The sequence below is a fragment of the Castor canadensis genome, chromosome 3, assembly GCF_047511655.1.
Source record: "Castor canadensis chromosome 3, mCasCan1.hap1v2, whole genome shotgun sequence".
Taxonomy (NCBI): Eukaryota; Metazoa; Chordata; class Mammalia; order Rodentia; family Castoridae; genus Castor; species Castor canadensis.
Genome location: NC_133388.1, coordinates 40,459,289 through 40,484,112, shown reverse-complemented (window position 1 = coordinate 40,484,112; position 24,824 = coordinate 40,459,289). Strand labels below are relative to the sequence as shown.

The following is a 24,824-nucleotide window of genomic DNA, read 5'->3' as shown; positions in this document are numbered from 1 at the left end:
TCTTACTGGAATTAGAGGTTTTGCTTCTGTAATGACAAATGGAAAGAAAAGGGACATTTTTAGAGACTGAGCATAGTGTGTTACAGAGAAAGAGAAACACCAAACTAAGTTTGTTATGCCTCTTTCATTGTGAAAAATAATTACAGACTTATGTACTTTAACTTTCTGAGAGTGGTGGTAATGATTGCAGTAGAGGAAGCAGTAGGAGACTGTGGGGAGAGTGTGTCTCTTAACATGTCTGTTCCCAAATACAGTTAACAGAATGGTTATTATCAAATAATTTTTTTCTGTGGGATTTTGTCATGTGCAGTATGATAGATTTATTATGTCAAAGTACTGACAGTATTGGAGTTAAAAGTAAAACTTCCTGGGTTACTGTCTTCTATATCATGTTCTTATTTTATGTATGGACCACAGATCCTTAAGAGTGTTGATGTAGTAATATCAGTTATTACTACTCTCTTGAATTTTTTTGTTGCATTGGAGAAGAGTACATTTAATTTTTCCTTTATCTTTTTTTTTATTCAGCTATATGATTTTATTTTCTCCCTTCGACCATAATAATATGATATCCAAATTTGGTTTTAACTGGTGGGTCTGTAAACACAGGCTTATCCATCCCACTTATAGGCAAGGCAAATGCTGCTTCTTGAAATGGTCCCACCATGGACCCTCTGGTCATCCAACCCAAGTTGCCCACTTGCCTGGTTTTATCTTCACTATATTGTGTGGCCATTTCATTGAATCTCATTCCAGACTTTAACTTTTCCATGGCTTCCATGATTTTGCTGTGTTTTTCACACAAAATGTGTCTGACTTTTACTGCATTGCCACCACCTTTGGGGCCCTGAGACTTCTTGTCAGCACTATCTCTCCCCTTTTTTCCAGAACCACTTTTTCCTGCGCGAAGCATCTTCTAAACTTGTTGTTGAACTCTCAGCTGGTTCTGCAGTTATAAAGAAGCCCTTTTAAGCCTCATGGGTATGTTCTAAACAATGCCTCTTTCCTTTATCTTTTAATAGTAGTTTTATTACTAATAATTATACTTTTCTCTTGAATGATTTCAGAATGCTTTAGAAAACATGTTTTGTGGCTATGAGTATAGGCTCTTAAACAGACTACCTCAGGTTTGTCACTTATTAAGTGTGTGACCTGGGGCCAGTTATTTAATACCTCATCTTGCCTGATATGTTAACAGGGATTACAAAAAATATCTACTTTATAGGTATGTGTTGAGGGTTAAATCAGTTTGTAAAGAACAGTGACTACATATAATATGTGCTTAATAATTAGTTGTTATTATTCACTCTATTACAGTATTCTCAGTAAACTTTTAACAGGTTTTAAACATAAAAACTGAGGCTGTAGGTGTGGCTTAAGGGGTAGAGTGACTGCTTTGCAAGCCAAAGCCCTGAGTTCAAATCCCAGTCCCATCCAAAAAAACCCCTAAAAAAGATAAAAGTAAAAACTGTTTTGTATTTAAAATTTCAGAAGGTTCAATTAAAAAATTTACTTTTAGGTTGGAGTTTAGCTCTTTCCTTAACCCTTTTCAAACTGAATAATGTTATTCAGACTTCAATGTGTATAAGGACTCTTGGGGATCAGGTTAACATCTAGATTCTTATTCACTAGTTTTGGAATGGTTGTCCTGGCATGTTGCCTTTTAGCAAGTTTCTCTAGTAATCTAGATGTAGCTGGTTTTTGGACAGTACCTTGAGTAGAAAGTTAGGGAATGTTCAATCCCTCTGTCAGTATATTATAAACATTTTAGTGTTTTTATTTTTAGAAAACATGCTGGGTTGTCTCTCAGAGCAGTTAAATCACATCTGTGGCATTGGGGCCTGCTGCGTCATCACTACCACCACCGTCGTTATTACCATTTTTTTCTTTTTGACAAAAATATCTTGTCATTCTCATGTGTAGCCAGTCTTAAAAGCCAGTTCTTTGGTGGTTTGAAGGAGACTCAGTAAGTTAAGAAGCTCCATTTTATGTCTTCATTTACTTTGTCATCTTCTATTTTAAGTCTATTTCCTCTGTAGAGATGAACGAAGTACAGTTGGTCAGAACTCTTAAACTGAAAGGCATCTAATATATTGGCCCAGAGTTTTCTTTTCAGTAGACTAAAAAGTTTGCTTCCTTGAACCTTTTTTCAGGGATCCTGTTTCCTATTCCCTTTCACTATTTGTATAATCTTTGGACTCTTCCTAATTTCTCAATAGCTTTCTTAAAGTATTAACCCAAACTAGATAGAAAACTGCTTTAACAAAATTAAATAATGACAGAGGCAGAAGAATAAAGTTTCTACCCACTTCTAAAATCCAATGAATTTTATTATTTAAAGAAGAAAATTTGTATTTGTTTTAGACTTTTTATTGGCCTTTACATTTTTGAGGGTTTCCTACCATGATATTTGTTTCAGTATATTGTTTTCTTAGATTGTGTTTTCTCTTCTTTTTCAACTCTGCTTGCATGCATTTCTTACCTGGCAGCTAGAGTCCACCTATTTTCTCATGGACTATAATATATATTAGGGAAACAGTTTTCCAAATTGATCAAAGTCATGTTGATTTTTATTCCAGATAGCCATGATAGATTAGTTAGGATCAGGTCAGAAAAATAACGCACACTAGATACTTAAGCCAAGAAAATTTAATATAGAGTGAATGGGTTATACAGGTGTTAGAAGGCTTAAAAAAGCAAAAAGAGACTATTGGGGTTACACAGAAATTACTGCAGGAAACAGTCACCACCCATACATATAAAGGAATAAAGAGCTTAGAATGAAGAGCTTAGAGTTGGAATTTAAAACCTCTGGAGGGGTACTGCCTGGCTGCTGCTGCTATGTATGAGAGGTACTTCTGGGAGTGCCAGAAAAAGCTGATGACTTCCATTAACTGTCTTTGTTAGGGTGGTGGACCTAAGCCAGGGCAGTGCTGACTGGAAAAAAACATGTACTCTCTCTCTAGTGCCCTTATTGGCATTATGAGGAAGCTTCCTGGCAAAAAAGTAGTTTTCAAAGTTCTGTTTTCAACAGGATGAGTATTAAAGGGTGGGTTTGGAGTTGAGAGACAATAGGTAAATATGGTAATACAATGGCATAGGCCTTGGTCTCGTACATCTCTTTCCTAGCACTGGAACTCCAAATGTTAATAGTGCTGAGGGTTTGGAAGGAAGGGAGTTGCTATCATTTTACCACAGACATATTGCTTGAAAATGGGAGTCATTCTCAGAAATGCATTCTTGGTTGATTCTGTCATTATGTGAGCATCATAGAATGTACTTAAACAGACTGAGATGTATTCACTAGGCAATATAATCTTATGGGACCACCATAAGATTATGTAGCACCATAAGACTATGTAGCACATGACTATTTGTCTAGTTAATGTGATTTGAGGGCATGAAATAGGTCCACTAGATCTAAGATAATTCTGTCACAGCTTTTCTTAGGATCTCAGATTTAGTCATTAGATACTGATTCTTTGTCTCTTGAGAGGTTTCTGTTTTTCAGTAGCTCTTACTTAAAATTTGTGGTAGGAATAATGATGCTCCAAACTATTGGCAGTGGCTTGCAGTGGGAACCAGTCTTTGAACAGAAGATTATACCTTCTCTCTCATTCTAGCACTCCCTATCCCACAGAGCTTCTCATGTGTTAATTGAATGTAGGAATCACTTGTGGATGTTGTTAAAATGCTTCATTCTGATTTAGTATGTTCCCAGGAAAATCTAAGATTCTGAATTTCTAACAAGCTCTCCAAGGAGGCTGAAATTACTGATCTCTCAGATTCTTCTCTCTTCCCCTGGTTTGAGAACCACTGATCGATCCTCTGTTGAATGTGGGCTTGAATGGTTGAGTAGGGAGTGATTGTTATATAAGAGTTTCTTGTAAGTCTGCCTAACTGTGTAGAAATATTCTGAGCAATTACTAGAGGGGCATATGTCTCTGATTAGTTGAGTTTTCTTTCACAATGTAATGCTGCCCTGGATGCAGAGGCATACCTATCACATGTAGTTTTCCTGGAAGGTCTAAGCTTTTCAGTAATTGTATACATGTTGGAAACCTGACTAATGCAAATAGGGCAAAACAGCAAATTAAATCATTAGATTACTTGTTTTCATTAAAGCTGCTATTGTACTTATTTATCAATTGTTCTTGATAGGCTATCTATGGATTTCAAAAAATATGTTCAGTTGGAATTTCATATAGATTATAGTTTCACGTACTTAAACTCACTAAAACAAAGGGTTTTGCCTTGTGTGAAATGTAGTCTTCCTTAATGAAACTTTAGATAGAATCCAAATTTATGAAGTTGTTAGTTGCTTTTCATATCTGGATTTTTACATTACCAAGGTATACCCCATCACGTGAATAAAAAGAATCTTTTATTCAGTTGCCATCCTTCATAATCCTCATGCCCCCTCCTCTTTCCTGGATTTTTCTTTACAAACCTAGATTTTCAGAGGTTCTAGTTACTTTATTTTGGCTCTTGATGTTTATGTGAATCTTAGTCTTAAAATTTTAATTCAGGCTATGGATAGGGGTATAATTTGTCTTTTAATCATCTGAGGTGAGAGTTTATGAAAGTTAAGGATTCAGGGGATTCCTACAGAAGGGTAAAAAAAAGCTCAATACTAGGATCCTGAACAAAGCATTTAGATTGGCATGCGGAGACCCTTGCATGCACACAAACATCGGATTTGAATATTTATTGAAGATAATCTGTCACAATTACTGCTATTTTAATTTGCCAAGCTTGGTTGATTGCTGCAGTTGGATGTTAGTTGAATTCTAGATGAGGAACTGTAAATATGTTCTGGAGTGGGACATGTTCTTTGTCCTTGAAACTACTTCTGCTTCCCCCACCCTTCTCTTCAAAACTGTAGGGCTTTTTTTGTATTAGCAGACATTCATGTTCTTTTTTAGGGAAAAACCAATATAGGATGGTAACTGTGAAGACTTAATTTTTTTTCCTTTCAATACTTCTATTCACATTTAGTGATCAGAAAATTTAAAAATAATTTTAACTATTTGTCTAGTCTTTGCTTTCCAAGGAGCTATCCCTGGAGAGTCAAACATAGAAATATGTATCTCATTTGAATGGTTTTATGTAAGATATATTTCATGTTAACAACAAAGAAAATATATATTTCTAGATATTAGCATTTCTCTTTTCTTTTATCTCATTTTGAACTGCTGATAATTTTAGTGACCCAGATTTGAGCAATAATACCTTTCTCTGCAAATACCATGTGTTTTTGTCAGCATCTTATGTTCTAGGGGAAAAAAGGTAAGCCACTTCTCAGTTAATATAGAAATAACTTGGTTAATCATTTTTTTTCTCTTTTTAAAAGTCAGGAGCTCCTTTCTCTTTAGTTTCTCCTCACCCAGAAAACACTATACTGTTTATTGATAATCACTATTCCTCAACACAGTCTATTGAGATTACATTATTTCAAGTCTAGAGATGATACAGTGATTTTCTCAAAGTCATATGAAAATTTTTGGAGCAGGACTCCATTCTGTGTTCTATCTGCTAGACTATCTTGTCTCTTGTATAGACTGAATAGTTCATTTTTACACATAAAACCACTTGACATAACTAGATTAAAGGTTTTTTTCTTTTTGCTATTTTCATTTCTTTTTCTGACATAGCTGTAAAGTAACACAGGAATCAGTACTCGTGTAGGGAAATCTGAACTTTAAGAGTTACCGGAGGTTTGGTATGGACAAAAATGAGAATTAAATACTTCAGTCACAGGGGATCCCCCCACATTTTCTGATTTTACCTCTAGGAGTTTGACCAGTTCCTTAAATGACTATCAAGAGGAAAAAAAAATCCCCTAATGCTTCTAGCTGGGAGAGGGGAAAAGTAATAATTTTGAATTATATTAGATGAATTGTCCCTCAAAATATATAGATCAAGGTCTGCCCTCAAAACTATTTTACCAGAGCCTAACTTATTGGGGTTTTATGAGAGCCTAACTAACCCAGGTGGAAATAAAGTACCCAACTCTTGCCTGCTCTAGCTATCCTGTTCCACTCAAGTAGGCAGAGGGAAGACTGAGAAGCATTTGTGGAGTTCATAGTTAAGGGACACAGGCTTAACTAAAAGACTGAGACCTAACCACAGGTTTAGAAAATATTTTTCTCCCCTCCACACCTTACCACAATACTAAAAACCTCTTTGCTACAATCCCTTTTACCCATTATATCATGTCTGACTTTTTTTGTTGTTGCCTTTGCTTTTCTGGGAATCAAACCAGGACCTTGCACATGTGAGGCAAGTACCCTACCATTGAGCTACATTCTACCCCCAGCCCTTCTAACTTCTAACTAAAAATTATGAGATACAAAAAAGCACAGGTTTAAAGAGAAAGAGCAAGCCTCAGAGTGACAGGGATATTAGAATCATCATGATGAAAATTTAAAATAACTATTTAATACCCAGGGCTGTAATGTGAAAAGTAAATAACATGTGAGAACAGATGGATAAAGTTAGGCAGAGAGATAGACATTCAAAGAAATGCTAGAGATAAAAAAATATTGTAATAAGCCAGGCTTGGTGGTACATACCTGTAATCCCAGCCCTTTGGAGGCAGAGGCAGGAGGATCTTAAGTTTGAGGCCAGCATGGGTTACATAGCAAGACTCTGCCTTAAAAACACCAAAACAAACAAACCACCAATAACGTAACAGAAATGAAGCTTATGTTTGGGCTCACTAATAGAATGGACATAGCTGAAGAAAAATCTCTTTGAGCTACAGGCTATGTCAATAGAAACTTCTAAAACTGAAAAGCAAGAGAAAAAAGGAATGGAATAAAAGTGGAACAGAAGACCCATGAACTGCAGGACAACAGTAAAAGGTGTAACATCATCTGCAATAAGAATATCAGAAAGAGAAGAAAGCATGGAAGAAATAATTGAATCAGTGATGACCAAGAGTTTCCCCAAATTAATTCCAGATGACACAGGAAGCTCAGAGAAACAGAAAGCAGGTTAAATACTAAAACAAACAAGCCAACAACAATAACTCCCCCCCCCAAAAAGAAACCTCTCCTAAATATACCTAGACATATTATATTTAAGTTTTAGAAAATCAAAGAAGCCAGGGAACAGAGTGACTTACTTATGGAGGAAAAAAGATCAGAATTACATCCAGCTTTTGTTCAGAAACTATGTAAGCAATATAATACAGCATATTAACAGAAGCATAGACAAAAACCACATGATCATCTCAACAGATGCAGAAAATCCTTCAACAGAATTCAATATTCTTTCATGATAAAAGCTCCGGTGAAACTAGGAATAGATGCATAATAAAGGCTATATATGACAAGCCTATAGCCAACATCATACTAAATGGGGAAAAACTGAAAGTATTTTCTCTAAAGTCAGGAATGATATACAAGGGTATCTACTCTCCACTGTTATTAAACATAGTCCTGGAACTCCTAGCTAGAGCAATAAGATAGGAAGAAGAAGTAAAAGAAATTCAAATAGGAAAGGATGAATTCAAACTATCCCTATTTGCAGATGACGTGATCTTATACCTTAAAGATCCAAAAAAAAAAAACTCCACCAAAAAAGTCCTAGACATCATAAATACCTTTAGCAAAGTAGCAGGATGTAAAATCAGTTTACAAAAATCAGTAGCCTTTCTATATACCAATGATGAATAGACTGAGAAAGAATACAGGAAAACAATTCCATTTACAATAACCTCAAAAAAAAAATCTGAGAATAAACTTAATAAAGATGCTAAAGACCTCTACAATGAAAACCATAAACCATTGAAGAAAGAAACTAAAAATGGAAAGATCTCTCATACTCATGGATTGGTACAATCAATATTGTGAAAATGGCTGTATTACCAAAAGCAATTTATATGCTTAATGCAATCCCCATGAAAATTCCAATGGCATTCATCACAGAGATTGAGAAATCAGTCCTAAAATTTATATGGAAAGACAAAAGACCTCGGATAGCTGGAGGTATCACAATTCCTGATTTCAGACTACACTGTAAAGCCATACATAGCAATACAAACAGCATGGTATTGGCACAACAGACATGATGACCAATGGAACACATAGAAGACCCAGATAAAAATCCATGCAGCTACGCCCACCTGATTTTGACAAAGGTGCCCAAAACACACGATGGAGAAAAGACAGCCTCTCCAACAAATGTTGCTGGAAAATCTGGATATTTGCATGCAGAGAACTGAAACTAGATCATGTCTCTCACCTGTACAAATACCAACTCAAAGTGGATAAATGACCTCAATATAAAGCCTGAAAGTTTGAAACAACTATTGGAAGTAGTAGGAACTACACTGGAACATATAGGCACAGGCAACAACTTCCTAAATAGAATTCCAATGGTTCAGCAAATAAAGATGAACAAATTGGACTGCATCAAACTAAAAACCCTCAGCACAGCAAAAGAAACAGTCACTAGACTTAAGTGACTATCCACACAACGGGAGAAAATCTTTGCTATTCATCTGATAAGAGACTAATACCGAGAATCTATAGGGAACTCAAAAAATTCAACCCTCAAAGGACCAACATCCAGTGAAGAAATGGGCACATGAATTGAGTACAGAATTTTCAACAGAAGAGGTACAAACAGCTAATAAATACATGAAGAAGTGCTCAACTTCCCTGGTCATAAAAGAAATGCAAATCAAAACTACACTAAGATTTCATCTCACCTGTTAGAATGATTATCATCAAGAATACAACAACAAATGTTGACAAGGAAGCAGTGGGAATGTAAATTAATACAACCATTATGGAAAGCAGTATGGAGATTCCTTAAGCTAAAAGAAGAACTGTCATATTGTCCAGTGATACCATTCCTGGGCATATACATGCGAGAATGTAAGTCAGGATACAGTAGACACTTGTACACCAGTGTTTATTATATCACTGTTCACAATAGCCAAGCTATAGAAATAACCCATATACCCTACAGTTAATGAATGGATTAAGAAAACTTGATGTATATGTACAATGGAGTGTTTTTCAGCCACAAGGAAGAATAAAAGCATGTGGTTGAAGGTAAATGGATGCAATTGGAGGACGTCATGTTAAGTGAAGTAAGCCAGGTTCAGAAAGACAGAGGCCTCATGTTTTCTCTCATATGTGGAAGATAGAGCCAAAAGGTAGATATATACACAAAAACCAATATGATCATATACAAATTTATATGTAGGACATGTTTGTGGGACTACTGTATGGAACTCAGGGGAGGAGGGAAAGGAAAAGAGTGATAGTCAACAATGTCTAAATACATAGCATCTGTTCAGATAGAGGATATAATGATGTAGAGCTGTTGAGTGATGAAGGGTGGGAGGGCAGGGTTAAAGAAAGTAATGGAAGGGGTTGTGCTGACCAAAGTAAACTACACTCGCAATAGGAATACATTGAGAAACTCCTTTGAACATTGACTTTGGAATTAATGATGAATTGTAAAACTGGTATAGTGTATGTGTGGGTGGGTATTTGTGGGAGGGAGTGAATGGAGGAGATTAAAGTGAGGGAATATGGTTGATGGGCTTCATATACATATATGAAATAGAACAAAATAGAATATTGAAACCTCTTGCAATTGCTTTAAGTAGGGGCAGGGAAGGCTGAGGTAGGTAAATGGTGGGGGGCAATCTAACCAATGTACAATGTAAGTCTGTTGGGAATTATCACAATGAATCCCCCCTGTAGAATGAATATAGCCTAATAAAAATGGTGAGAGAGAGAGAGAGAGAGAAAGAAACACTAGTAACAGAAAAGAAAAGAAAAAAAAAAAAGAAACCATGTAAACAAAAAGAGAGTGAAGTGTAAAATTAAAGTGTTGAGAGGGGAAAGCAAACAAACAAAAACCTGCCAACCTGGAATTCTGTATCCTGCAAAATTATCCTTAAAAGTTAAGGAGAAGTAAAAAAAAAATTCTCAAACTAAAATTGAGAAAATTTGTTGGTAGTAGACATACTTTGAAGTCTTCAAAGTTCTTTAAAGAGAAAGAAAACGAATAACAACTATAAAATAAGGGACAGGAGGAATGAATTAGGAATATTATATCATAAGATACACTACTGCAAAAATGGAATATTTTCTTTGAAAGTGGACTTGAAATAGTTGAAAACATATATTGTAAACTCCAGGGCAATCACTGAAATGAGAAAATGGTGTCATATAAAATGTTCACTTAAGGGATGAGGTATGGCTCAAGTGGGAGGGTGCCTGCCTACCACTTGCCTCTAGCAAGTATGAGGTCTTAAACTCACAATTCTAGCACTGCTTCACCTGCCCCTCCCTTTTCCCCCAAAGAAGCTCACTTAAAACCACAAAAGAGAGCTGAGGATGTAGCTCAGTGGTAGAATACTTGCCTATCAGGCATAGGTCTTGGGTTTGACCTCTAGCATTCCTGTCCCCCCCACCCCCGCCTCCCAAAAAAAAAAAAAAAAACCAAAAAGGGCAGAAAAAGTATAGAAGACAAAAATGGAATAAAGATAAAGGGCAGTGAATAGAAAACAGTAACAAAATATGGTAGCTATCAATTGAACTATATCAACTTAAATATCAGTGGCCTAAATATATAAACTAAAAGATATCTGGGTAGATTTAAAAAAATGCCCTAACCATATATTGTCTATAAGAAAGCCACTTTAAATGTGAAGACACATATAGATTGAAAAGTAAAGGAATATAGAAAGATATATCATGTTAACAGTAATCAGAAGAAAATAGAAGTAATTATATTAATCATTTTAAGCAGCTGACTTCAAAGTAAGCAAAATTATCAGGGATAAAGAGTGTAACATGGTGATAAAGGAGCCATTTCCCTAAGAAAACACAGCAATTTCTTAATGTATATATGTAAAAAAACAGAGTGTAAAATACATGAGGCAAAAACTGATAGGGCTGCCAAGAGAAGTATATTAATTCATTATAATAGTTGGAGATCTCAACATCCCTCTATCAAGAATGGGTAGATCTAACAGGGAGAAGATCAGTAAAGTTATAGTTGAAGCCTGGTGTATGCATGTAGTCCCAGCACTCGGGAGGCTGAGGCAGGAGGACTCAGAGTTCAAGGCTAGCCTAGACTAAATAGTGAGAACCTATCTTAAACACAAAACAAAACACCATATTTGAGGTCAACAGCACAATTAACTCACTGGATATAATTGGCATCTGTAGACTACATAATTTATTTACTTTTTTTTTTTTTTGGGGTACTGGGGTTTGAACAAGGGCCTTACTCTGCTAGGCAGGCACATCTACCACTTGAGCAATGACTCCAGCCCTACATAACAGCAAAATATATTTGCTTTTAAAAAATGAAAATGGAATTGAGAAACTTGAATTCTTTGTATATTTTTATGTTTGATTTGCATCATAAATGATCAGAGTAAAGAAACATGAGGAACTCATTATTTTTTATTGTTGTATTGGGAGTATAGTATAGTCTTTATAAAAGTTTTTATAATATATCAAATATATCACCCTTCCCCTTGAATTCACCCCCTCCATCATTCTTCTTTATCCCCCCTCCCTCCATTCTGAAATAGTTTCAACAGGTTTCATTTTTCCTTTTACATACATGTGCACATGGTATTTGCACCATATTCACCGTCCCATGTCCTTTACCCACATCTTCCCCTCTTCCAATGGTACCAACCCCCCCAGAACCCCTCCTGTTCTGTCCTCCTGTTCTCTGATCTTGTAAAAGAAAAAAAAAAGATATTTTTGTTTGTTTAAGGTAGCTATACAGGGAGTTTCTTTGTGACATTTCCTTGTATGTATGTATTATAACCAGAATTGGTTCATCTCTTCTATTTTTCTCCTTCCTACCTTTATCCCCTTCTTATGATGATTTCAACAGGTTTAAAAATTCTGTATTCATTCTTGTATAGGAAGAAAGAATATATCAACCACATTCACCTTGTTAACTTCCATCTTTTACCCTTTCTCGTATGTAATTTCCCCTTAGCATGATCTGTTTCTCATAAGTGCTTGTATTTGTATTAGGTTTATATTCTGTATATGAGAGAAAACATGTGACCTTTGGCTTTCTGAACTTGGATAACTTCACTTAAGATGATGTTCTCCTGTTCCATTCAATTATTGTAAACGACAAAATTTCATTCTTCTTCATGGCTGAATAAAATTCCGTTATATGTAAATACCACATTTTCTTAATCCATGCATCATTAGTGGGGCATCTTGGTTGTTTCCACAGCTTAATTATTGTGAATAATGCTTCAGTAATCATGGTTGTGCAGGTGCCTTTATTGTAATCTTTTAAAATTTTTAAAAATTTTATTGTTTTTACATTTACTCACATGTGTATATATTGTTTGGGCCACCTCCCTCCCCCACCCCCCACTTCTGAGCAAGAACCTGATTTGCCATCTTGTTCTCTGATTTTGTTGAAGAGAAAACATAAGAGATAGTAAAAAAAAGACATATTGTTTTGCTAGTTTGAGATAAAGATAGCTATACAGAGAGATTTCTAGTATTGTTTCTATGCACATGTACATTGCAACCCACATTGGTTTATCTCTGCCAGACCTCTTCACTACTTCCTGGTCCCCTTCCCATAGTAACAGCCTCTGACAGTTTAAGATTACTATATTCTCTCCTCTACAGTGAGGAGAGCCACCAGCAGTGTATGAGGGTTTCTTTTCCCCCACATTCTCACCAACATTTGTTGTTGGTGGTGTTCTTGATGATAGCTATTCTAACAGGAGTGAGGTGGAATCTTAGTGTGGTTTTGATTTGCATTTTCCTTTATGGCCGGGGATGGTGAGCATTTCTTCCTATGTTTTTTTGGCCATTTGGACTTCTTCCTTTGGAAAAGTTCTGTTTATTTCTGTTGCTCTCTTCTTTATTGGTTCATTGATTTTTGGGGAGTTTAGCCTTTTGAGCCCCCTGATTATTCTGGTTGTCAGTTCTTTGTCTGATGTATAGCTATCAAATATTTTCTCCCACTCTGTGGGTGGTCTGTTCAATTTAGAGACCATTTGTTTTGTTGTGCAGAAGATTTTTAATTTCATGTAGTCCCATTTTTCAATCCTTTCTCTTAGTTGCTGGGCTGGTGGAGTTCTACTGAGGAAGTTCTTGCCTATACCTATTACTTCCAGAGTATTCCTTGCTCTTTCCTTTACTAACTGCAAGGTTTTGGATCTGATATTAAGGTCCTTAATCCACTTTGAGTTGATACTTGTACAGGGTGACTGGCATGGATCTAGTTTCAGTTTTCTGTAGGCAGATAATCTCCTTCCCCCTCCCCCCCAGCTCCCCACAACATTTGTTGAAGAGGCTGTCTTTTCTCTGTCTTATGTTTTTGGCACCTTTGTTAAATATTTGGTGGGCATAACTATGTGGATTTAGATCTGGGTCTTCTGTTCTACTGGTCTTCATGTCTTTTTTTTTTTTTTTTGCCAATATCATGCTGTTTTTATTGCTATGGCTCTGTAGTGTAGTATGAAGTCGGGTATTGTGATACCTACAGTGTTGCTCTTTTTACTCAGTATTTCCTTGGCTACTTCAGGTCTTTTGTATCTCCAAATGAAGTTTAGGGTTGATTTTCTTTTTTTTTTTTTTTATTCATATGTGCATACAAGGCTTGCTTCATTTCTCCCCCCTGCCCCCACCCCCTACCTTACCACTCATTCTGCCTCTTCCCTCTCTCCCCCACCCCCTCAATACCCAGCAGAAACTATTTTGCCCTTATCTCTAATTTTGTTGTAGAGAGAGTATAAGCAATAATAGGAAGGAACAAGGGTTTTTGCTGGTTGAGATAAGGATAGCTATACATGGCATTGACTCACATTGATTTCCTGTGCATGGGTGTTACCTTCTAGGTTAATTCTTTTTGATTTAACCTTTTCTCTAGTTCCTGTTCCCCTTTTCCTATTGGCCTCAGTTGCTTTTAAGGTATCTGCTTTAGTTTCTCTGCGTTAAGGGCAACAAATGCTAGCTAATTTTTTAGGTGTCTTACCTATCCTCACCCCTCCCTTGTGTGCTCTCGCTTTTATCATGTGCTCATAGTCCAATCCCATTGTTGTGTTTGCCCTTGATTTAATGTCCACATATGAGGAAGAACATACGATTTTTGGTCTTTTGGGCTAGGCTAACCTCACTCAGAATGATGTTCTCCAATTCCATCCATTTACCGGCGAATGATAACATTTCGTTCTTCTTCATGGCTGCATAAAATTCCATTGTTTACAGATACCACATTTTCTTAATCCATTTGTCAGTGGTGGGGCATGTTGGCTGTTTCCATAACTGGGGTATTGTGAATAGTGCTGCAAAAAACATGGGTGTGCAGGTGCCTCTGGAGTAACCTGTGTCACAGTCTTTTGGGTATATCCCCAAGAGTGGTATTGGTGGATCAAATGGTAGATCGATGTGTAGCTTTTTAAGTAGCCTCCAAATATTTTTCCAGAGTGGTTGTACTAGTCTACATTCCCACCAACAGTGTAAGAGGGTTCCTTTTTCCCCGCATCCTCACCAACACCTGTTGTTGTTGGTGTTGCTGATGATGGCTGTTCTAACAGGGGTGAGGTGGAATCTTATCGTGGTTTTAATTTGCATTTCCTTTATTGCTAGAGATGGTGAGCATTTTTTCATGTGTTTTTTGGCCATTTGAATTTCTTCTTTTGAGAAAGTTCTGTTTAGTTCACGTGCCCATTTCTTTATTGGTTCATTAGTTTTGGGAGAATTTAGTTTTTTAAGTTCCCTATATATTCTGGTTATCAGTCCTTTGTCTGATGTATAGTTGGCAAATATTTTCTCCCACTCTGTGGGTGTTCTCTTCAGTTTAGAGACCATTTCTTTTGATGAACAGAAGCTTTTTAGCTTTATGAGGTCCCATTTATCTATGTTATCTCTTAGTTGCTGTGCTGCTGGGGTTTCATTGAGAAAGTTCTTACCTATACCTACTAACTCCAGAGTATTTCCTACTCTTTCCTGTATCAACTTTAGAGTTTGTGGTCTGATATTAAGATCCTTGATCTATTTTGAGTTAATCTTGGTATAGGGTGATATACATGGATCTAGTTTCAGTTTTTTGCAGACTACTAACCAGTTTTCCCAGCAGTTTTTGTTGAAGAGGCTGCTATTTCTCCATCGTATATTTTTAGCTCCTTTGTCAAAGATAAGTTGCTCATAGTTGTGTGGCTTCATATCTGGGTCCTCTATTCTGTTCCACTGGTGTTCATGTCTGTTTTTGTGCCAGTACCATGCTGTTTTTATTGTTATTGCTTTGTAATATAGTTTGAAGTCAGGTATTGTGATACCTCCTGCATTGTTCTTTTGACTGAGTATTGCCTTGGCTATTCATGGCCTCTTGTGTTTCCATATAAATTTCACAGTAGATTTTTCAATCTCTTTAATGAATGTCATTGGAATTTTGATGGGAATTGCATTAAACATGTAGATTACTTTAGGGAGTATCGACATTTTTACTATGTTGATTCTACCAATCCATGAGCATGGGAGATCTCTCCACTTTGTATAGTCTTCCTCAATCTCTTTCTTCAGAAGTGTATAGTTTTCCTTGTAGAGGTCTTTCACATCTTTTGTTAGGTTTACACCTAGGTACTTGATTTTTTTTGTGGCTATTGTAAATGGAATTGTTTTCATACATTCTTTTTCCGTTTGTTCATTGTTAGTGTATAGAAATGCTAATGATTTTTCTATGTTGATTTTATATCCTGCTACCTTGCTATAGCTATTGATGATGTGTAGAAGCTTCTGATTAGAGTTTTTTGGGTCTTTAAGGTATAGGATCATGTCGTCTGCAAATAGGGATATTTTGACAGTTTCTTTACCTATTTGTATTCCTTTTATTCCTTCTTCTTGCCTAATTGCTCTGGCTAGGAATTCCAGTACTATGTTGAATAGGAGTGGAGATAGTGGGCATCCTTGTCTTATTCCTGATTTTACAGGGAATGGTTTCAGTTTTTCTCTATTAAGTATAATGCTGGCTGTAGGTTTGTCATATATAGCTTTTATAATGTTGAGGAACTTTCCTTCTATTCCTAGTTTTCTTAGAGCTTTTATCATGAAATGATGTTGGATCTTATCAAAGGCTTTTTCTGCATCTATTGAGATGATCAAGTGATTTTTGTCTTTGCTTCTGTTAATGTGGTTTATTATGTTTATTGATTTTCATATGTTGAACCACCCCTGCATCCCTGGGATGAAGCCTACTTGGTCGTGGTGAATAATCTTTTTGATGTGTTGTTGAATTCGGTTTGCCATTATTTTGTTGAGGATTTTTGCATCAATGTTCATTAAGGAGATTGGCCTTAGTTCTCCTTCTTGGAGGTGTCTTTGCCTGGTTTTGGGATAAGTGTAATACTGGCAGTTTTCCTTCCCTTTCTATTTCGTGGAACAGTTTAAGGAGGGTTGGTATCAGTTCTTGTTTAAAGGTCTGATAGAATTCAGCAGAGAATCCATCAGGTCCTGGACTTCTCTTTTTGGGGAGACTCTTGATTGCTGCTTCAATTTCATTTTGTGTTACAGGTCTATTCAGGTGATTAATTTCCTCATGGTTCAGTTTTGGATGATCATATGTCTCTAGAAATCTGTCCATTTCTTTTAGATTTTCAAATTTATTTGAATATAGGTTCTCAAAGTAGTCTTTGTTGATTTCCTGGACTTCCATGGTGTTTGTTGTTATCTCCCCTTTTGCATTCCTAATTGTACTAATTTGGGTTTTTTCTCTCCTCATTTTAGTCAGGTTTTCCAGGGGTCTATCGATCTTGTTTAGTTTTTCAAAGAACCAACTTTTTTTTTCATTAATTCTTTGTATTGTGTTTTTGGTTTCTATTTCGTTGATTTTATCTCTTATTTTTATTATTTCTCTCTTTCTATTTGTTTTGGGATTTGCTTGTTCTTGTTTTTCTAGGAGTTTGAGATGTATCATTAGGTCATTGATTTGGGATCTTTCAGTCTTTTTAATATATGCACTCATGGCTATAAACTTTCCTTTCAGGACTTCCTTAGCTGTGTCCCATAGGTTCTGGTAGGTTGTGTTTTCATTTTCATTGAGTTCCAGGAACTTTTTAATTTCCTCTTTATTTCATCGATTATCCATTCTTCATTAAGTAATGAGTTATTTAGTTTCCAGCTGTTTGCATGTTTTTTGTCTTTACTTTTGTTGTTGAGTTCTACTTTTACTGCATTGTGATCAGATAGTATGCATGGTATTATTTCTATTTTCTTATATTTGCTGAGACTTGCTTTATGCCATAGGATATGATCTATTTTGGAGAAGGTTCCATGGGCTGCTGAGAAGAATGTATATTGTGTAGAAGTTGGATGAAATGTTCTGTAGACATCTACTAGGTCCATTTGCTCTATTGCATATTTTAGATCTTGGATTTCTTTATTGAGTTTTTGTTTGGATGACCTATCTATTGATGATAATGGAGTGTTAAAGTTCCCACAACCACTGTGTTGGCGTTTATATATGCTTTTAGGTCTTTCAGGGTATGTTTCATGAAATTGGGTGCGTTGACATTGGGTGCATACAGATTGATGATTATTATTTCCTTTTGGTCTATTTCCCCTTTTATTAGTATGGAATGTCCTTCTTTATCTCGTTTGATCAATGTAGGTTTGAAGTCTACTTTGTCAGGGATAAGTATTGCTACTCCTGCCTGTTTTTGGGGGCCATTGGCTTGGTAAATCTTCTTCCAGCCTTTCATCCTAAGCCTATTCTTATTTTTGTCAGTGAGGTGAGTCTCCTGTAAGCAACAAATTGTTGGATCTTCCTTTTTAATCCATTTTGTCAAACGGTGTCTTTTGATGGGTGAATTAAGTCCGTTAACATAAGCATTAGTACTGATAGGTATGTGGTGATTCCTGCCATTTAGTTGTCTTAGTTGTTTGAAGGTTTGATTGTGTGTACCTAAGTTGATGTTACTCTCTACTGTCTTGCTTTTTCTTTTCCTGTGGTTTGGTGCTGCCTGCCTTTTCATGGTTAAGTTCGGTGTCACTTTCTGTGTGCAGGATCCCTTGCAGGATCTTTTGTAGTGGTGGCTTTGTTTTCACATATTGTTTTAGTTTCTGCTTATCATGGAAGACTTTTATTGCTCCATCTATTTTGAATGATAGCTTTGCTGGGTAGAGTATCCTGGGGTTGAAGTTATTTTCATTCAATGCCCAGAAGATCTCACCCCACGCTCTTCTTGCTTTTAATATTTCTGTTGACAAGTCTGCTGTGATTTTGATGGGTTTACCTTTGTATGTTACTTGTTTTTTCTCTCTTATAGCCTTCAACATTTTTTCCGTAGTTTCTGAACTTGTTGTTTTAATGATGATATGTCGTGGAGTAGTTTATTTTGATCTGGTGTGTTTGGCGTCCTGGAGGCCTCTTGCATCTGTATGGGAATCTCTTTCTCTAGATTTGGGAAATTTTCCGTTATTATTTTGTTGAATAGATTACGCATTCTCTTTGCTTGCGCCTCTTCTCCTTCTTCGATGCCCATGATTCTCAAGTTTGGTCTTTTGATGGAGTCAGTGAGTTCTTGCATTTTCTTTTCACAGGTCTTGAGTTGTTTAATTAATTGTTCTTCGGTTTTTCCTTTAATTACCATTTCATCTTCAAGTTCTGAGATTCTGTCTTCTGTTTGTTCTGTTGTGCTGGATTGGCCTTCTGTTTTGTTTTGCAGTTCTGTTTTCTTTTTTCTGAGGTTTTCCATATCCTGGCAGTTTTCCTCTTTAATGTTGTCTATTTTTGTCCTGAGTTCATTTATCCGTTTATTCATTGTGTTCTCTCTTTCACTTTGGTGTTTATACAGTGCTTCTATGGTTTCCTTTATTTCTTCTTTTGCTTTTTCAAATTCTTTATTTTTGTTTTCTTGGAATTTCTTGAGTGTCTCCTGTACATTTTGGTTGACCCTATCCAGTATCATCTCTATAAAATTCTCATTGAGTACTTGTTGTATTTCTTCTTTTAAATTATTCTTGTAGGGTTCATTGGGTCCTTAGGCATAGTTTATCTTCATTTTGTTGGAGTCTGGATCTGAGTTTCTGTTCTCTTAATTCCCCTCTGGTTCCTGTACCAATTTTTTGCTGTGGGTAAAACTGGTTTCCCTGTTTTTTCTGTCTTCCCGTCATTGTCATTGGTGTTGTTACTGTCCCTGTACTGTGTGCAATTAAGTATTTTCTAGTTTGTAATAATAACAATGGTAATATTTAGAATGGAAGGGTGAGCTGAGATGGAAAGCAAGAAGTTAAAGAAAAGGGGAAAACAAATACACAGACCAGAGGGAGAAAGCAGAACAAGGTTTCAGATAAGAAAGTTTCAAAGGTATAAACAGGGAGCTTTAGTGTACTAATTGAAAGTAAGCTGAACAGACATTAGAGAGACAGGATTGAAAATCAAAGAAAAAAAATAAAAAATAAGTAAAAGAAATATCTATATATAAAAATTAAAATAAAATGGAAAATAGAAAATTAAAAAAAAAAACAAAACCAAACAACGTCCAAGTTTATATGCAATGCAGTTTCAGTCTTAATAATTTGGGTGTCTGTCTCAGTCTCCAGTCCTGGAGATGGTGCCTCAGATGTTGTTCTGTAGTTGTCTCTTTAAAGGGGACGCATAAAGTAGAACAAAACTACACACACACACACACACACACACACACACACACACACACACACACACACACACACACACAGAGAGAGAGAGAAAAAAAAGCCCCACAAGTGTCCCAAGTTCAAATGCAATACAGTTTCAGTAAGTTTTTCGGCTTGCAGGTGTAATTCGGTTGTTCTCTCATCAAAGGTAGGGAGAAAAAGAAAAGAAAAGAGTCTGGAGACAGTTCTGAGCGTGGTATCTGCAACTGTGGCTTGCCTGTCTGCTGCTCTCAGCCTGCTGTAGCTGGCGGTGTTATTCATGCAGATCTCTGGGGTGAGCTTAGCACTCACCTGGTCCCACAGGCTTTGTTTGTTCAGAGTTCTCCTGTGCGGGAGCCTCTGCTACAGGCTTTCCCTTTTCCAAGCACTGGGAAATGTGACACTGCCCCCGCGTTGTCAGGCCTGCATGTTTATTTACAGTTCATGTGGGAGGTGGGTCTTCCCCCCTCTCCTGTGCCGTTTTCCTCCCACCGCCACTTTCACAAGCTTTCCTGCTCCTGATTACTGGGCAGTGCTGCTGCTCCTGCCGGCTGCCATGTTCATTTACAGTTCATGTGGGTACTGGGTCGTCCCTCCTCTCCTGTGGAGTTTTCCTCCCTCCTCCACTCTCACAAGCGTCCCTGCTCCTGGTTGCTGGGTGCACGCCCCGCTCCCGCCAGAGGCTCTCTGGTCCCCCCGGCTTGTTTATTTACAGTGCCGGGAAGGATTCCTTTCCCCCAGTCTTCAGCCCTCAGGGCGCCCCACCCTCTTTCCAGCGTGTCTTAACTGTTCTTATTGCTTATTACTCAGTTTCTCTTTTTTCCCCGGGTGGAGGTCAGTCTGTCCAGGGGGCTATGCTGCTCTGGCCCAGGCTTGTCTGTGGGAGTACCGTAGTACCGCAAAGCTCACCTGGTCTGCGTCTTCCCAAGCCGTATAGGCGCCGGCCACTGGCGGCCCTGGGGGCCCTCCTCGTTTCTCTGTTTAACGTGAGGTGGAGATTCTCACTGGAGATGTGGAGGGGTCAAAGTTATGCCCTTTCTCAGTGATTATGCCTGCAAAGTGTGTCTCCAGCATCTCTCCAAGATTTCACTATAGGAGGCTCGCTTTCTGCTTCCTACCTCTAGCTGCCATCTTGGAATCCCTAGGGTTGATTTTTCAATCTCTGTGATTAATGTCATTGGAATTTTCATGGGGATTGCATTGAATGTATAGATTGATTTTGGTAATATAGCCATTTTCACAATATTGATTCTGCCAATCCATGAGCATGGGAGATCTTTCCATTTTGTGTAGTCTTATTAAATTTCTTTCTTCAATGGTTCATAATTTTCATTGTAGAGGTCTTCACATCCTTTGTTAAATTTATTTCCAGGTATTTTATTTTTTGAGGCTATTGTAAATGGAATTGTTTTGCTATATTATTTCTTTGTCTATTCATTGTTGGTGTATAGAAAGTCTAGTGATTTTTGTAAGTTGATTTTTTTATCCTGCTACTTTGCTGAAGCTGTTTATGATTAGAGTTTTTTTGGTGGAGTTTTTCGGGTCATTTAGATAAAAGATCATGTCATCTCCAAATAGGGATAATTTGATTTCTTCTTTTCCAATTTGTTTTCCTTTTATTTCTTCTTCCTGTCTTATTGCTCTGGCTAGGAATTCTAAGACTGTTGAATAAGAGTGCAGAGAGTGGACATCCTTGCCTCATTCCTGACTTTAAAGAAATGATTTCTGTTTTTCCTCATTTTAAATTACTACACATTTTCATCTGTCTCCTTCTACCTCTTAAATATTCTAGGGAAAGTGTTTTAGAATTTTTATTGAAAAGGAATGCTTAAACATTTCTTTTGTCCCATATTTGGTGTAATGAGTGAAAGGTATGGAATTATACAAACTTATCAAGTGAAACCTAGCTGGCTTTCTTATTACATGGCACGTTGAAATATTTCAAATTCTTTGTTTCAATGGAACAGAATTTGAAGACTACTATTAAATATTAATCCATCCTGTCTTAGCTAATATTTGATCATTATGACCTGAGTGATCTTGAGGAAAAACAGAAGCAGATGAAAAAGGACAGGGGAGCATTGGTAAAGGAAGAAAAAATTCTAACTAGTTTTCGGAGACTAGTAGAAGCTAAATATTTTGTGTGACAAATTGCTACCTTTCTAAAGGAAATGCAAAAATGACTTAGATTTGATTTTTTGTCGTTGTTGTTGGAAGTGGTAGTTTTCCTTTCCCATTACCAGCCCACCGTTTTTGTACTGTAGTTCTTTCTCTTAGAGTGAGAATAATGGGGAGCAGGATCATAAGCTTAAATTTGTGGACTATTGGAACATTGGATAGGATAAGATGCATTTCAGTTTCTTTCACTATGATTCATTACTCAAACTAGTATTTCAGTCATTTGCATCTGGTTAAAAAGGGATCTGATTCTTTGCAAAAGCTAGTTTGAAGACAAAAGGCATTCAGTATTTTCCTACCAGATTAACATTGGGCCAACATCTATTTGCATGCTAAATATTGTGTCATTTTTGTTGTTTTGCCTTTATTAGCAAACCTCAATATACTATACATTAATTGGCACTTATAAATGCCCTAGTCCCTGCTCTAGAGGGAACAGCCTAAAAGGGAGCTAAATGTAGGAAACAGCCTTTTCTTACAAAGATGACTGCCTGGGGGAGCCTTGGAGTAAAGACCTTTGTTTAAGCATTGCAAAGTTATTGTGTTAGTGGTTAAGATGGAAAATGATAGTCTTGTAAAACAGAACCTTAAAAATATATGCCATAGTTGGGCATCATGGCGTGCTCCTGAGGGCCTGGGCAACATAGTGACATTCTGTCTCAAAAAACAAATAAATCAAATAAAACAAAAACCCAAAGAGATATGTAATATAGTCTCATGATTGCAATCCTGTAGGGAATTACCAATATAGATATGATTCTCTCAAATAATTAAAGCTCTTACTAAAATTAAATCAGTGAAATCACATTAAATTAGTGAAATTGCTTCTTTCTCCACAATATAAAAACAAACCAGAATGCAAAAATAAAACAAATGAAGAACTTCCCTCCTTAGATCACAGCAAGTAATGTGTGAGGACAAAAATCTATCAATGAGTTATCCCGGGATTTCTCTCTTTTCTTATCTTGGCTGCCAACTAGGTTTGTAGTATCTTTTTCAAGTCAAATTACTTCTTGCCTTAGTTTCCTCATCTTTAAAATGGAGATAATCCCTACCTCACAAAGCACTGGTGAGAATTGAATGAGGAAATTTTAGCAAAAATGTGTTGTATACCTCACATGTATTTGGCATGCAACAAGTGTTATTTCTCTTCTTTGCTTTTGGCATTGGTAATATCTGGATTCTAGTATTTGGATTCACTAACTAGTAGTTGTGAGATCAGATGATTTTGTCTTTCTGAAACACATTTTCTTTTGACATAAGGTCAATGATACTAATTTATAAGGTGGCCTTTGGGGTTCAGTTCCTGTTATACTTAGGAAATTGTTGTTGAATCTGAATTTGAATGTTAAATTGGTAAAAAGTTAAATGAATATGTGAGCTTTTTTTAGCTCTTTTGAACATGAAACCACAATATCTTTTTTTAGGAATATATGGCAGGCAGAATATAATAAGGAAAAGTAAATCTCTAGGGTGTTTTTGTGGTGGACTTTGTAATCACTTATTCCATTTACATTTAGTGCAATTCTTTAGGGTTGTAGGGAAATGATGGGACCTTGAGAGCTTGTTTGGAAGCTCTAGCAGGGGAACATAACTACTCCTATACCTTTAACCAAAAATGATCTTTCTCTATGTGGGATGCTTGTCTTTATCTACTGAGTGCACAGCTTTGGGAAGGACACACATGGAGTGGTGAAGGAGGAAGGAGACATCGCCTGGCCAGCCAGATCAGCTGAATCAACCCTGGAGATCAAAGGGGTGACAAATGTTGTAGCCAGATTGTCCTTACATCCAGTAATAGGGAAATTATGGACTCAAAATTTATTTTTCACTCAGAATAGCCACTTCTAGAAAGAATATCAATAGAGACATAAGATTGGAAGTCAGATACTTGGCCATATTTCTTTTTTGCGTTTATTATTTTTTTTTCATCTTAAATGACTTCACATTTTAATGGCATGACAGTGTACAGCAATGGTTTTGTGGACAGATCATGGAAAATTTCCTAGTTTGATAATTACCAGAGGAAAGAACTAATAAGCCAGAATTAAAGTTTAGTTGGAAAATTAGGTCAGGACTTATGAGTCATGTAATGAGTTATGAATTTAATCAATATTATTGTTGAGTTTAAGGATTAAATTTATATAATTTCTTTTCACATAGTGACAGATAAAATCAATGTATTAATATATGTATGGTATACTGTATTGAAGAGTTACAGTGATGAACTAGGTAGATTTTTTGTTTTTTTGGAACAGGGTAAGCCCAGTAGTCTGGGCTGACCTCAAACTCATTATATAGCCCAGATTGGCCTTGAAATCAAGAGCCTCCTTAGTCTTCCAAGTGCTTGGATCCAGGTGTATGCCTCCATGCCCAGCTCCAGAGTTTGTTTTTTAAGGATGTAATAGTTTCATGAATTTTGGTTAGATTTACTTAAATGGGAATCACCTTAATAAATAACAAATAGCAAAATATCATTTTGCTTTGTATTTTGTAACAGTAGAATTAGCTTTTTGTATATATTCAGCTGAAAGTAAGGTTCAACTTGTTATATGTTTCCAAAGTGTACAAGATAGTTTACCACACTGTTTGAGAATCACTTTTAAGAAATCATAGCTTATTATTTTAGTGACATTTCAAGTCTCCTTGTTAAATGCTTGTTAACTCTCTTGAAAATGTTGTAAAAAGTGGAGAATAAGTCTTTACATGTGTAGTTTTTACCCTAAGGAGAAGGACAAAAGAGAATGGAACTAAAACTGAATTGTAAAACACTTAAGCACAAACAAACTCTGCTGAGAAAATGGAGATGAATTTATCTGTTAATGTTAAAGAAAGATACAGTGATACGTTGATTACACTCATTTTCTTTTATTATTCATATGTGCATACAAGGCTTGGTTCATTTCTGCCCCCTGACCCCACCCCCTCCCTTACCACCCACTCCGCCCCCTCCCTCTCCTCCCCACCCCCTCAATAACCAGCAGAAACTATTTTGCCCTT

General features: G+C 36.6%; 1 protein-coding gene and 1 pseudogene across 6 annotated transcripts in view; one reads left to right on the top strand and one right to left on the bottom strand.

Annotated features, from left to right (window-relative positions):
* The window catches only part of Fut8 (fucosyltransferase 8), a 289,757-nt gene that overhangs the window by 86,802 nt on the left and 178,131 nt on the right, over positions 1 to 24,824 (top strand). Inside the window, exon 2 of one of the 6 annotated variants that reach the window (XM_074067770.1) lies at positions 889 to 981. The exons of the other annotated variants lie outside the window; for them this stretch is intronic. The gene's annotated coding sequence lies outside the window, so the exon portion shown is untranslated. The remainder of the gene's footprint in view (positions 1 to 888; positions 982 to 24,824) is intronic. 6 annotated transcript variants of the gene reach the window in all.
* Positions 509 to 928, bottom strand: LOC141421551 (peptidyl-prolyl cis-trans isomerase NIMA-interacting 4 pseudogene; annotated as a pseudogene).